The 15,218-nt window shown below is 40.6% G+C and overlaps 1 protein-coding gene and 1 long non-coding RNA gene across 7 annotated transcripts in view; both read right to left on the bottom strand.

The window, feature by feature from the left end:
• LOC116663105 overlaps positions 1-8,347 on the bottom strand; it is a 29,425-nt gene extending 21,078 nt beyond the window's left edge. Inside the window, exon 1 of the long non-coding RNA XR_004319157.1 lies at positions 3,896-8,347. This is a non-coding gene — a long non-coding RNA (uncharacterized LOC116663105). The remainder of the gene's footprint in view (positions 1-3,895) is intronic.
• Positions 1-15,218, bottom strand: part of NFIB (nuclear factor I B) — a 228,270-nt gene that overhangs the window by 166,899 nt on the left and 46,153 nt on the right. The gene's annotated exons all lie outside the window — the stretch shown is intronic.

Below are 15,218 nucleotides of genomic sequence, written 5' to 3'. Positions count from 1 at the left end.
CCCAAGAGAGAAAGGGAAATGACGATCCTTTTGACAGTGAAGAAATAACGCCCAAATAAAATGATTTAAGTCAGGTTGTCTGAAGTTCTCTTTTGAGAAGGTGTGATATCCTGGGAGCTGCCTCTAGACATCTTTCGGGAATTAATACAGTAAGTATGTATCACTCAGGCCAACATTCAAGGCTCCTTCCATGAGGTCACTGCAGTGTATTTTCCCACGTGGCCCCTGCTGCCTTGTGCGTGGGTTCTGTATTCCAGCTACACTGCATCATTTCTCTTGCATTTTCCTGCCCTTTGACTTTGGTTCATGCTGTTCACCTGGCCTAAATGCCTCCTACACACTTAATATAACCCATGTCTTGAGATCCATCAAAACACCGCCTCTCCATATGATGCTTCCCCCTCCCCCACAACCAGCTGAGCCCCTCTACTGCATCTCAGCGGCTCCACGTTGACACTTCTCTTAAAGACCGACCTGATACAGGCTTGTGTTACTTACTGATCTTCTCTCTTCCACCAGACATAAGCATATAAGCATGAAGACATGCACCTTCAGGGACTTGCGTTCAATAACTGTTTGCTGATCTGAAGTGAAGTGATGAGGCTAACTTATTTTACAGCACTCCAGTGCACTAGCTCTCTTACAGCCGCTCAAAGGCCTTCCACGGATCCAAAAGCTCATCTGCTGAAGTACCAGTGTTCACAGTAACACACAGGTATCTGAGATAAATAATTCAATTCTCACATGCTTAGTAATGTCTCACCAAGAACAGAATCGTTTAGCTCTTCACTGGAACTAGGTTTTTGTTTTTTTAATGTTGCCTGGTTAGCATTCCATGTGCGTGTGTATGTGTGTGAGTGTACACACCATGTATATGTGTTTGTTTACAGGCAGGGACGGGAGGGTTAAGTAGATAACGAAAGATCTTTTAGCCCTCTCCGGTGAACTGCAGACAAAAGGATTTAAGCTATAAGTCTCAGATCATTAGCATATGAAAGTACCAACCTTGTTTCCAAATTTGAAAATGAAATAAACTTGGCTGAACCTTGAGGAGTCAACTCTTGGGTACTTTTTGTTCTGCAACTGCAAGAGGATCTTGCCGAATGTGGTGAACTTTCTGCCTCTAACACATTAACAGCACATTTCAGTGTAAAACCACAAGGGGACGAAAGCTCAACTGTAATACATCTCAATGACTGAGCAACTAACTTTGCTTTGCTTTACTCCTCTCACTAAACAGGCAAGTGGTCAATGACTGGGGTTGGGGTGGGGTGCGGGTGAGAACCTTCGTGTTAACCAAGCATGATATACAAATGCAGGGAGCACTGATGGCCAGGGAGAAGTGGCAAGAATCAGACCTAACATAATTAATGTGGACAGGTATGTGCTTCAATTTCTATAAAATACTTTAATGGTGGTAACAGATGAATGCTAACTTCCTTTAAAAGATAACAAAAAATTATGGTTCACTTTTATGGATGAAACAGCGGTGTGCAGAGAAGTTGCCCAAGGTCGTTCAAAGTTAACCTGAAACAATTCAGTTCATTGATGAGTTTTGGTATGTTTTGTAGAGCACTTAATCGACCACGAGGATGTCACACTTGAGAAATGATCAAATGGTGGCCTGACTGCCTTTCTAAAACCTCAAGTTCAACTCTATCCTATTCAACTCTATCCAGATGGGGCCCTTTATCCTCTCACCTCCACCCTATCATTATGCTAACAGAAGTAGTGAACTACACAGATTCTGCAATCAAAGCACCTAATCTAGCCACCACTCTTTAGCTGTGTGATCTTGGAAAGACCCTTGACTTCTCTCTCATCGTAAAATGAAGCTAAAAATGGTACCTGCTACCATATGGCTGTTGTGAGAATAAAATGAAACATACTGCATAGCTTCTGTTTTACCAAAAACATTCATTTTGACCTACGTTTGCCAGAAGCCTCAAACCAACAAAAATAGCCATCGCACTCCAGAGAGGCTGAACTGCAGGGTAATAGAGTTCTTACTGGATTTCCCATCTTCATGATCTCAGGTTACATCTTGCATCTCACACCAAAATGCAGTGACAGAAGGGAACCGCGTGGCCAAGAAGGAATGTATCAGCCGTATACCCATTCTGCATATTTAGAAAGAGATATATTTCCCTAAACATTTTAACTAGACAAGCCCCCCCTCCTCGAAGAAAGAAAATCTCTTTAGTCCACACTCCCAATTTCATGGCTATAAATCAAGAAGAAAATGCACAAGAATGGGATAGAAAGAAAAAAATTTAGAAAAAGAGAAAGACTCATAGGAAGACACAGAGAAAGAGAAAGATAGAAAGGAAAGAGAGTGAAATACAATATTCATATTCCTGCCTCCAGTGCACTAACTTCCAAAAAGAAAGAGGATATGCCGTACCATTAACAGAGTTTAGAAACACTAGCCCTTTTGGCAGCCACAGTCACAGCACCCTGAGAATCAAGGTTACTCAATCATCATGAGCTCATAAATTGGACCGAAGGTGACAAGAGGACCAACTGGGTGAGAGGGATCTGAGCTGGGGGGTGCTTTGCTCCAACACTGTCCGTGTTGCAGAGCCCCCTTCAAAACCTAAAGAGATACCGTTCTCAGGCTACCTTCCAGACGCCTTCATTTCTTTTTTTCTTTTCTTTTCTTTTCTTTTCTTTTCTTTTCTTTTCTTTTCTTCTGTTTTTTTTTTGTTTGTTTGTTTGTTTGTTTTTCAGATCCTGCCTTCTAAGTAGAACCAGGAACTAAGTCCTCACGGCTTGGTTTGACCTGGCTGTGCCTCTCCCCTAGTTCTGAGGAGGCTCTTCTCTGCCTCCTCAGAACCGAGCAGAGGTGAGCGCACCGAGGGGCAGGGCCCACCTCCTGACCAAGACTCAAGTCACTTGTGCACATCAGGCAGTTTTGTCCAGAGGTCGCACCAAGGGTTCTGAACCTGACTGCGACAACTATGAGTTCTTTGGCCTTGAGCAAGTCACTTAAACACAGAGCCTCAGGTTCCTCGCCTATAAAATGGGAATCAAAGCATGGTTGCTGTGAGTATTAAATGATCTGATGTATATGTATAGCACGGGGTGGACACGAGGTGACAGCTGTGCCTGATTCCAGCTACTGCACAGCTGCAGAAGGCTGAGAGACACTGGAGGTGGCTCTCCCACGAGCTGGATGCTAGACTGTGAATTCCCCTGGGCTGGCAAAAAACAGCATCCCCAGTGCTTCACTTGGTGTTAAATGAACAAGGAAGCAAATGCCAAAAACCATTCAGTAATAAAGAGATAACTCCAGGGATGACGTCTACAGTGCACCTTCTATGGTAACTTTGTCTGAATTCATTAATACACGTGGGCAGAATTATTTATTGCAGTGCTAGGGAAGGATAAGATTTTTTAAAGGGAAAGGGGATTTTTTTAGAGCATTATATCCCTATCCCCCATAATCAGGTTTTATTTAAGGCAATTTAGTAAAAAAAAAAAAAAAAGTGTGGGCTTTCCCCCCACCTCCATTTACGTTTTCAGTGATGGTGACCATTGTTGCTCTCAAGCATCTTGAGTGCTTGTTTATGGACATAGTAAGCTGTTAAGATAAAAACCCCTCTCTGATGACTCATTTTAGAATATAAATTCAGTAGAAGCAAAGGTCTGGCTTATCATTACTGAGAACTTCCATTCAGATCTTCTCCTTTCATAACTGCTCTGATCTAACAGGGCAATTGATTCCAACACGCAATTTAACCAACAGGCTGTTTAACCTTGGATGCTTATTAGTAAGGGAACAATGCTCTCCGAATTATGCTGCATAATTCAGCCCTCCTAGTCAAAGCGCTTTGCTGTGGGTGAGAACAGGATGGTCTTTAAGTATCTGAGACCATTTCACCATCTGGGGCACGTGGCCCTGTGCTGCCTTTCCAGATGCGCCTCTTCCACCCCGGGACAAGGAGCTGGAATAAAATTAGCCCATACTTCTTGGATGAAGCCTGAGAGGTCTCTCTACTGCCTCCCTTGTGAATTCTCTTTCTGCTGCTGCTGCTGCTGCTGCTGCTGCTACCAGCAAGATATTTTTGAGTTTGCCCCTGGATGTCTTACAGTGGAAATCTCCAAATGAGATTTTGCTGAACCTTGAGTACGAACTAAGAAACTGTTCTGATAAACAGTCCCACTATTCCAACTGTTCGCTTTTCTATTACACCCTCATTTTTTAAATTTTTGGGGGGGAAAGTTTTACACAGGGGGCTTCATAAACCAGGCTAGTAAGGATGTCATTCCATTTTAAAACATGTCACATGGAAACATTATAACAATAATAGACACAAAGCACCCGTCTACATTCACACAAACACACACACTTGCACAACTTAAAAATGAGCCCCAGGACCAACAAACCAACCATCCCTGGCTCTTTTCACTACACCTTCTTTCTAGGCTCTGCTTTCATTCAGGGGCTCCTACAGAACCTCAGTGCTTCCCCAAACCATGTTCTAAGGTGCATGAAATATTAATAAATGTTCTATGCGGAGGGAGGGAAAAGTTCTATAACCAAATTTGTCATTTTGCTGAGGACAAATGTGGATCACAGACATGCAAGACTGGGAAGAATCACTTAGGTCTTGTACGACCCAGGCCAAGTGTTCAACAGCCACATCTCACAGTGATTTTTGTCCTTCTCTCCTTATCCATTGTTGCATTGTGATAACATTGTTTCTTCGTTTAAAAAATAAAGGGCCACTGAAAGAAAAGCCAATTACTCGTGATGGTGATGGAAGTGAAAAGTGAATAGGCCTACGGAAGTGGTGGTTTTTGCTCAAATACAGATACCTGGGGAAGAAATTATACTTCAAAGGGCTAACTGTAAGTTTAGAAGCTCATCACCATTCTTGGAAAAATCTTGCATACACGTCAAGGGTCTACCATATATCAAAATGAATAGAATAGGGGAGGGTACAGCTCAGTGGTAGAGCGCACGCTCAGCATGCATGAGGTCCTGGGTTCAATTTCAGCACCTCTATCAACAACAAAAAAAATTACCCCTCTCAAAAAATAAATAAATAAAAAATAAATGGTCTAAGATTTTGGGCATCATGGAGATAAACTGGACATGACTGTAGACGGCCCCTGAGCAAGATCCTACTTTATATATGACAGAGAAGAAATTTCTCACACAAGTCGGGGCTCGCTGGCTTAGGCTGTGGAAAAAGGGGCCCAGGGGCACTATGATGTATTTTGGTTGAAAGTGTCTTCTGTCTGAATGGTATTCGATAAAAACCAGGTATTTTAGTCAACTGGGGTTGAATCTGAGAACTCAGCATCCAATATCACCTCCAGATAGGTTCACATTAGTATGAGCTGAGCTTCTGTAGAACAGCTTCTGCTGACAGTTTAAAGTGAAGGCTCTGGAGGGAGCGCTCTCAGTAACAGGGGGCAGGACGGAGCTGCCGGGTCCTTAGAGAACCCATGAGACCCTGGGGTAAGGAGAACAGGTGGGGAAGAGTCAAAGTGCACTGAGGTAAGTGAGGGCCCATGGACTTCAGAAACATGGGTCTAGTTACTTTCCAGACAGTGAAAACTAAGTCAGTGGAGCCTCCAAGAGAGCCTCTGGCCTCCTGCTGTATAGCTCCCCTGGGCGGCCCGGCACCCACGTGACTGCAGCAAGGGCCCAACGGAGCGCTGACTACAGATCACCCCGGACATTGAGAAATGTGTCCAAAGTCTTCCAAACAAGCACGCCTCCTTCAAAAAAAAAAAAAAAAAAATCATGCAATGCCTTTCTAATTCATGTTCTTATTTAATTTACATAGCTTCTGTAAAACTCCCTTATTGCTTTCCAAAAAAAATTTTATTGGGCTTCTAGAAGGATGGTCTAACTTTTCCCCAAATCTCCCTAAATCTCATGGTGTTTCAAATACTAGGGACTTTCCCCTCTTCTCTAGACTTTTGATTTCCCACGGAAGACAGCCGTTTAGAAAAGCCACTAGCATGCAGATACATGCTGTCAAACTTTCCTGGCTGCAGAGCTAAGGCAACGTGTAGGTGTGTGAGTGGAGAACACCCAGTGCCAAGACTCTAGCCGATTTCTACCTAAGGTGACCAACAAAATGTTGACTCTTGCAGGGGAGCTCAGATCCTGCCATCTGGAAGACCAGTTACAGATTGGTTGGCTTCAGACAGAGGTTTCAGACTGAGTTCACAGGCTTAGCAGTGGGTATACAGCATGATCCCTTTGGAGCTGCGCTTTCTAAACTTGGGGCCAGTCACTTCAGAGAGCTACCCAGATGGTGACAAAAGGTAGCCTGCATCGCTGATGCCTGCTTCTCTGTCACAGTACCTTTTGGCCTTGCAATGGCAAGGAGCACTTGGGTATACTAGACTGGTGGGACCAAAGAGAGGAAGGAAACAAAGGAAAAAAGCCAAGACAGCAAAACTTAAGACTCAAAAGAAAACGTGATGAAGGGGAGGAAAGAAAGAACTCAAAAGCAGCCACATCGCATAATTCTGTTTAAAAGTAACTATAGACCATTCATATCACATGGCAGCCCTTAATGAGGTGCTTTAGCTGAGCTGACCACATTTGTCAATTTTTCCCACATCTACTCAGTTCACCTCAATGAACTGCACCTGCCTTCCAGGGCGCCTCCCTCTTGTGGCCCTCCTCACCCCGGCCTCCTAAACACAGGCCACCGATTTGATGGCATATTTCAACACTGGCTTTGATGAAGAGGGTCAGTTTGGCACACAGGTGATTTCCTTGTAGATTAAGAACATTTACTTTCTTCCTGCTGGATCCCTCCCAGAGATACCATCAAACCTCTACCTACGCAATTAGTTTTCACAGGTGGCTGTTTTGCCTCCAGTAAAACTACTTTCTTTCTCCTTCTGCAAGTCAAAGCAGAGCGAACGCACATGAAAACATTTCAGATATGAAATAAACACTTCCATAAAGGCAGCTATGATGCAACACACCGTTTCTGACTGACCCGAGTCATGGAATGAACTCCACACACCAGGATCAAAGTTGGGAGGAATCACTTCTGGGGGAAGGGGCAGGAGGAGGTCTGGAGGGGGAGGGAGGGCAGGAGGAGGGGAAGGAGGAATGGGAGGGGTGGAGACAAGGAGAGGAAGAAAAGCCACAATTTACGCTGCTTCATAATCGAAAGGAGTTTTCTGAGATCTTTTCTCCTTTAGCAAACTCTTCCTGTTGGAAGTCTATACTCACCAAACACAGAACTGAGAGAGGGGGATGTGAAGATGTTCAAATGCAGAAACAGGAATGGCTGATGAGGTGGATGTTTGTTTGTTTTGTTCCTGTGGCACCAGAACACTTGCAACAGGAAACTACAAAGTTGTGGGATGTAGTCATTTCTTTGGTCCTTTTTCTAGTAAAAAGCTCTAATTTTAGAGGCAGCCATTTCCAAAGGGGGAAAAAAAAATTCAATGTCGACATAAATCCCTTGAACTAAACATCTGTTTAAACTGTTTCTAGGTCAGGGGTCTAAAACTGTGAAACACTAGGGGTGCAGACATGATTTCTTTCCCAAGGTCTCCAAGTGCTGCGGCATGCACATCGCCCGCAATATTGTTTAAACATCTGGCCTGCTTTCCCTAAAGGAAAGGCCCGATAGGGTGGGTTGCTGTGGCTTTTTGTTTTAACCTACAACATGATTTTGTTATTTGTGCAGCCTCTAAATATACTACTGTTAAACAAGGTGTTTTTCCCCTTTAATTTTGTATTTAAATGTTTAAACATTTCAATGGCATTTTGAATGGCATGATGGATTCGTTTCACAAACGCTGTAAACTCAAGGATGTTCTAGGAGAAATGGATGCCATCAGTTCTTCCTTGTGCGGAAAACCTCTCCCAGAATTTTTCTTTTTTCCCAGCATCTTCCTTCATTGCTCTGACAAAATACAGCAGACACCCTGATTTTAAGTTAATCTCTATACCTGTATTTGTCTATGGAAAAAGATTGTATTTAAAATATGAAAACATAAACTCATTCCAAAAAGACAGGGAGAAAAGAGGTAATTTGGATACAGTTTCCCTCGTGACCTGGCTCAAATTCTTATACATATGGAATTCAGCCCTGGTGACATCAAAGGGATCTGAGTGGACAGACACAGGTTTGCCACTCAGATTCCTCATGTTTATAGTCCAAATCACCCAGACAATTTGTGTTATGTATTCATTATGAAGAGCAATTATGAATAAGAGACTTTAAAACCTTACTAATATCAATGGACAGATCTTCCAGAGAGAAAATGAATAAGGCAACAGAGATTCTAAATGACAAAATAGAACAGTTAGACTTAATAGATATTTTCAGGACATTATATCCAAAAACACCCAGAATACACACATTCAAGGGCACATGGCGTTCTCTAGGATAGACAACACACTAGACACAAAACAAGCCTCAACAAATTTAAGAGGATAGAACTTATACATCATTTCTGATCACAATGGCATGAAACTAGAAATAAACCACAGAAAATTAAACAAGAAAAAAAAAAAAAGATTGCATGGAAACTAAACAACATGCTACTAAAAAAACCCCTATGGGTCAATGATAAAAATCAAAGAGGAAATTTTAAAATACCTGGAGACAAATGACAATGAAAACACAACCACACAAAAATCTATGAGATGGAGCAAAAGCAGTTCTAAGAGGGAAGTTCCTAGTGATATAGGTCTTCCTCAAAAAAAAAAAAAAAAAAAAAAAAAAAGAAAGAAAGAAAAGAAAAAGAAAAATCTCAAATAAACAACCTAATAAGCCACCTAAACAAATTAGAAGAACAAACAAAACCTAAAGTCAGCAGAAGGAAAGAAAATAATAAAGATCAGAGAGGAAACAAATAAAATAGAGATTAAAAATATAGAAAAAATTCCAATAAAATTAAGAGCTGATTTCTTGAAAGAGTAAACCAAATCGACAAGCCTCTGACCAGGCTCCCCAAGAAGAAATGAGAAAAGACCCAAATAAACTGAGTAAGAAATGAAAATGGAGCAATTACAACCAACACCACAGAGATACAAAAAAAGTAAGAGAATACTATGAACAACTATATGGCAACAAATTGGACAACCTAGAAGAAATGGACAAGTTTCTAGAAACATACAGTCCACCAAAACTGAATCAAGGAACAATACATACTTTAACAGACTAATCACTAGAAGTGAAATAAAACCTGTATTGAAAAAAAGAAAGAAAACCTCCCTGCGAGCAAAAGTCCAGGACCTGATGGCTTCACTGGGCAATTCTACCACACATACAGAGATAAACTTATACGGATCCTTCTCAAACTCTTTCAAAAGACTGAAGAGGAGGAAACACTCCCAAAGTCATTCTATGAAGCTATCATCACCCTGATACCAAAAGAAGACTAAAACACTACTAAAAAAAAAAAAAAATTGCAGGCCAATATTGTTGATGAACACAGATGCAAAAATTCTCAACAAAATATTAGCAAACCAAATCCAAAACACATAGAAAAGATCGTACACTATGATCAAGTAGGATTCATCCCATGGTCACAAGGATTGTTCAACATACACAAATCAATCAATACGATACACTGTATCAGCAAAAGAAAGAACCAAAACCACATGATCATCTCAATAAATGAAGAAAAAGCATTTGATAAAATTCAACAACCATTTATGATAAAAACTCTTACCAAAGTAAGTACAGAGGAAATATATCTCAACCTGATAAAAGCTTATTATGACAAACTCTCAGCCAACACAATACTCAGTGGTGAAAAGTTGAAAGCCTTTCCTCTAAAATGTGGAACAAGACAAGGACGCCTACTCTCATCACTTCTATTCAGCATAGTATTGGAAGTTCTAGCCATGCTAATCAGACAAGAAAAATAGATGAAAGGGATCCAAACTGGAAGAGGTAAAATTATCACTATATGAAGATGACATGATACTATATATAGAAAACCCTAAAGACTCCACACAAAAACTATTAGAGCTGATAAACAAATTCAGCAAGGTAGCAGGATATAAGATTAACATACAGAAATCTGTTGCATTTCTTTACACTAACAATGAAATAACAGAAATGGAAAGTAAAAAATAATCTCTTTCAAAATCATATTAAAAAAACCCTTAGGAATAAACCTAACTAAGGAGGTGAAAGACTTATATGCTGAAAACTATAAAACACTGATTAAGTAAATTATAGAAGACTTAAAGACATGGAAAGATCTCCCATTGTTTTGAATTGGATGAATTAATATTGTTAAAATGGCCATACTACCCAAAGCCATCTACAGATTTAATATGATCCTTATCAAATTACCTAGGACATTATTCACAAAACTGGAACAAGCAATCCTAAAATTTATGTGGGATCAAAAAAGACCCAGAATTGCCAAAGCCATATTGAAGAAGAAGAATGAAGCTAGAAGCATAACCCTCTCAGACTTCAGACAATACTACAGAGCTATAGTAATCAAAACACTATGGTGTTGGCACAAAATCAGACATATGGATCAATGGAAAAGAATAGAGAGCCCAGAAGTAAACCCACACACCTATGGCCAATTAATCTTTGACAAAGGAGGCAAGAATATACAATGGGAAAAAGACAGTCTCTTCAGCAAGTGGTGCTGGGAAAGCTGAACAGCCACATGTAAATCAGTGAAGTTAGAACATTCCCTCACACCATACACAAAAATAAACTCAAAATGGCTTAAAGACTTAAACATAATGCAAGACACCTAGAAGAAATGCAAGAACCTCCTAAAAGAAAACATAGGCAAAACATTCTCTGACATAAACAAAAGCAATATTTTCCTAGGTCAGTCTATGAAGGCAATAGAAATAAAAGCAAAAATAAACAAATGGGACCTGATTAAACACAAGCTTTTGCACAGCAAAAACAACAACAACAACAACAAAAGCCATAAATAAAATGAAAAGACAACCTGCAGGAGAAAATATCTGCAAAGGATGCTATTGAGAAGGGCTTAATTTCCAGAATATATAAACAGCTCACATGACTCAATAACAATAAAACAAACAATTCAGTCAAAAAATGGGCAGAAGACCTAAACAGACATTTCTCCAATGAAGACATACAGATGGCCAACTGGCACATGAAAAGATGCTCAATATCACTAACTATCAGAGAAATGAAAATCAAAACTACAATGAGGTATCACCTCATGTTGGTCAGAACGGCCATCATTCAAAAGTCCACAAACGACAAATGCTGGAGAGGCTGTGGAGAAAAGGGAACCCTCCTACACTGCTGGTGGGAATGTAGTTTGGTGCAGCCACTGTGGAAAACAGTATGGAGATTCCTTAAAAAACTAAAAATAGAGTTGCCACATGATCCAGCAATCGTATTCTTGGGCATATATCCAGAGAAAACCCTAATTTGAAAAGATACACAGCCCTCAATGCTCATAGCAGCCTTATTTACAATAGCCAAGACATGTAAACAATCTAAATGTCCCACTGACAGATGACTGCATAAAGAAGATATGGTAATATGCATTGGACGAAATTCTATTCAGCCATAAGAAAGAATGGAATAATGCTATTTACAGCAACATGGATGGATCTAGAGATTATTATATTAAGTCAAGTAAGTTATGAAGTAAGTCAGACAAAGACAAATATCACATGATATCACTTATATGTGGAATCTAAAAATATTAGACAGATGAACTTATTTACAAAACAGAAACATACTCACAGATCTAGAAAACAAATTTTTGGTTACCAGTGGGGAGAAGAGGGTGAGGGATAAATTAGGAGTCTGGGTTTAGCAGAAACAAACTACTATATATAAAATAGATTTCTTTTTAAAGGTCCTACTGTATAGCACAAGGAATTATATTCAATACCTTGTAATTACCTATAATGAAAAAGAACATGAAACAGAGTATATGTGTGTGTGTGTGTGTGTGTACACACACATGTATATAACTGAATCAGTTTGCTGTACACCAGAAACTAACACATTGTAACACATTATACTGCAAAACAATTTTTTTTAATTCTTAAAAAAGAACAATTATGGACCCACACTACAGATTCTGTGATTATAAAGCCTAGGGATAAGTAGAAAGAAAGTGAGCCCCAGACATTCATTCAGTCCATTCAGTGGAAGTGAAAGCGAACGGTGCACTTATGAGCCCAAATATCAGAGCGTGTACTCAGGCTTGGCAGCTACTCATCCCCCAGCCCCGAGAAGCGAGTACTGCCCCTGTGTCAGGTCTCCGCGCCCTAAAACACGCTGGAGGTGAAAAGGCAGCCCTGAAAAGCTCCCAGTTCAAGTGAGAAAGAGTGATTTTGCTGATGGAGGGCAGAACAATAGTCCATAGCTGTCAAATATCATAAAGGGATTAGAGTTTTGTTTTGATTTATTTTAATGTAAAAGGAAGAAAGAAGACAAACTTCAAAGGGTCTGCCTCTGGCCCAGACTTCCATCCTTAGGGAAACAAATTTCCCAGTGAACGTTACAGAAATGTAGAAATGCCCATTTAAAATTGACCAAAAACAAAGAAGGAAAGAAAAGCAAATAGACATTTCTACGAAGACCAAATATATGTTATATTTCAAAAACTTGAATGCGGCACTCCATCTCTGCTACGAGAAGAGGTGGTCCATAACGCACCCCTGCCTTAGTCCATCTGCCCAGGCAACACATTCTTACATCCAGGGAAAGTTGTTTCTATATTTAGGTCACTTTTCCAAAATTCAGAAGTATATGCCCAATAAATAATGTTTTCAGGAATAAAGAAAGTAACTAGAAGAGGTTAAATAATGTTATTAAAATAGAGAAATCAAAGGAACCCCTACTGTCTGTGTGCCTAGGAACATTCAGGTGAGAAAAGACCTATTACTGTGGTTTCTTCAGGAAAGTGACAATAATCAGTGATGAGTTTTTATGTGTCTGGGATTATCCAGTATATAATAAGACAAATATTTTCATGAACTATTCAAAGATTCTGTTCTGCTATGTCTTCCCCTACATTATATAGATACTCTTTCCTGACTATGCCTTATTTTCAAAAGACTGTATTTCTAGGAGACAGAGAAGAAAAGAATTTCAAACAGTCCTGAAAATATGAATTTTTAAATTCCAATCAGAGGATGTTAGAGCCAATTAGAAACCTGAAAGGAAATCTGGGCGATCCTCTCACCTCAGGCAAAGCCACACCTAGAGCAACCTAAGCAGATAATCATCTACTCTAATTGTAAATTAAATCAGGTTCCATAAATTCCCTCCCTAACGCATTCCTCTGCCTAATACCATTCTACCCGTGAAACTTCGTTTCAAGCTACAGCCTAATCATGAAGGGAATAAAAAGACATATTTAGCGGATAACATGAGAAACTCAGTAAGATCAGTCACCAAAATTACTGGATCAGAATTTATTTATTTTGGCCAGGTGTGTCTGCATCACCCCAAAGTCCTCTGGATTTGGATTCAGAGCAAAGGCACATGCTTCCCACTGTGGATTGGACATCTTATCATATTTGCAACTAGGAACATCTATCTATCTACCTACCTACCTATCTATCTATCTATCTATCTACAAACCATAAACAGTATCCATCCATGAGGGAGGTATAAAGACTTAATGTTTGTGTACATACACCCCTCCCAAATTCATATGTTGAAGCCCCAACTCCCAACATGACTATATTTGGAGATAAAGCCTTTATGGAGGTAATTAAGGTTAAATAAAGTAACAAAGGTGGGGCCCTGACCCGAGAGGATTGGTGTCCTTATAAGATCTCACTTGCTCTCCCTCTCTGCCATGTGAGAATGCAACGAGAAGGCAGCCACCTACAAGCCATGGAAAGAGCACCAGAATGAAAACTAACTTGCTGCCACTTTGATCTTAGACTTCTTAGTCTCCAAGAATGGAAGAAATAAATTCGTGTTGTTTAAGCCACCCAGTCTATGGTATTTTGTTATGGCAGCCAAGGTGAATAAGACAGGAGGCGTGTCATGAACACCACCTTGTTGACTACGTCTCCCTCTCTTTAGACACTCATCTGTCTTCCCCTGACGTCTCTGAGACAGCAGTCCTCTCACTTTTAGGATGACTCCTTCTAGTTTATTTATTCACTTACCAGATGTGTACTGAGCACCAGCTAGGCAGCAGGCAGTGAGCTGGATGAGAGATACGTTTGTGAATGAGTTTACAGTGCGGTGGGGAGAAGAAGAACTAATCGAGCAATTCCAATACTGCGTGATAAGTCCTACGGCGGGGAAGTACAAAGTACTGTGAGAGTCCAAAGGAGAAGCAACCATCTCTGACCAGCGGGGATCGACTTACTGCAATACCAAGTGTCCTGGAAGGGCCCTGAAGAATCAGTGAGAGCTAGTTGGCTAGAGATGGAGAGTGGGGGTCTTGGTCTGATGACAGTGTGCACACCTGCTGCGGACTGGAGGATGTGGGTTCCCTTCCCAGTGTCACTCGCTGTAGACATCCCTCAAGGGTCCATCTGCAGTCCTCAGACCTTCTCCAGGAACAACCCCTCCCTTAATAGCTCCATTTACTTCCAAGTCTTCAATTATGCTCAAATCTGTATTCCGAACCATAACCCCTCTCTTGTGCTCTAGCACTCTTTTTAATTGACTGTCATTTCAGAGGGCATGTGACCAACAGCTTGTCTAAAATCCAAGTCTTTATCCTTTCCTCAGATCTGCTCTCCCTCTTGGATTGCCCGTGTTTGTAAACAGCCTCAGCCTTCTGCCAGTGGGATCACTGTCTTCTTCTCCTCCTCTTCCTCCTCCTCCCTTACCCTCTGTGTCCATCCATCACCAAGTTCTCTTTCCTCAGTATCTCCAGAATTCGTCCATTCCTGTTGTTTCTGTACGAAGTCAGATCCCAAGCATCAAATCTGAAGACTAATTTTTATTGATTTGTTATTATAAATAATGACTCGACACTTCACTCCATCGAGAGCTGTACAATTCCACTAATGAAAACACAAAATCCAAGAGATGAAGGCAGACAGGAAGGAGAAGATGCTATCATAGACTCCAAAGAGAGAAAGATGGACAAAGGAACACAAGTTTTGAGCCCTGAGCTTCCTAACATACATGGAAAAGAAGATGACTAGACTAACTACACGATTCTCATCATGGATGAAAAGAGGCATGTCAACAAATCTGTGTCTGCAAGTGGTATCTCAGAGAAAGATTATTAGGGAGCTGGATAAGGGACACTGGATAGCATAG

Source organism: Camelus ferus, chromosome 4 (assembly GCF_009834535.1).
Source record: "Camelus ferus isolate YT-003-E chromosome 4, BCGSAC_Cfer_1.0, whole genome shotgun sequence".
In the NCBI taxonomy this organism is placed as follows: domain Eukaryota; kingdom Metazoa; phylum Chordata; class Mammalia; order Artiodactyla; family Camelidae; genus Camelus; species Camelus ferus.
The sequence above is the reverse complement of the archived record's forward strand: the minus strand, read 5'-3'. Positions and strand labels throughout refer to the sequence as shown.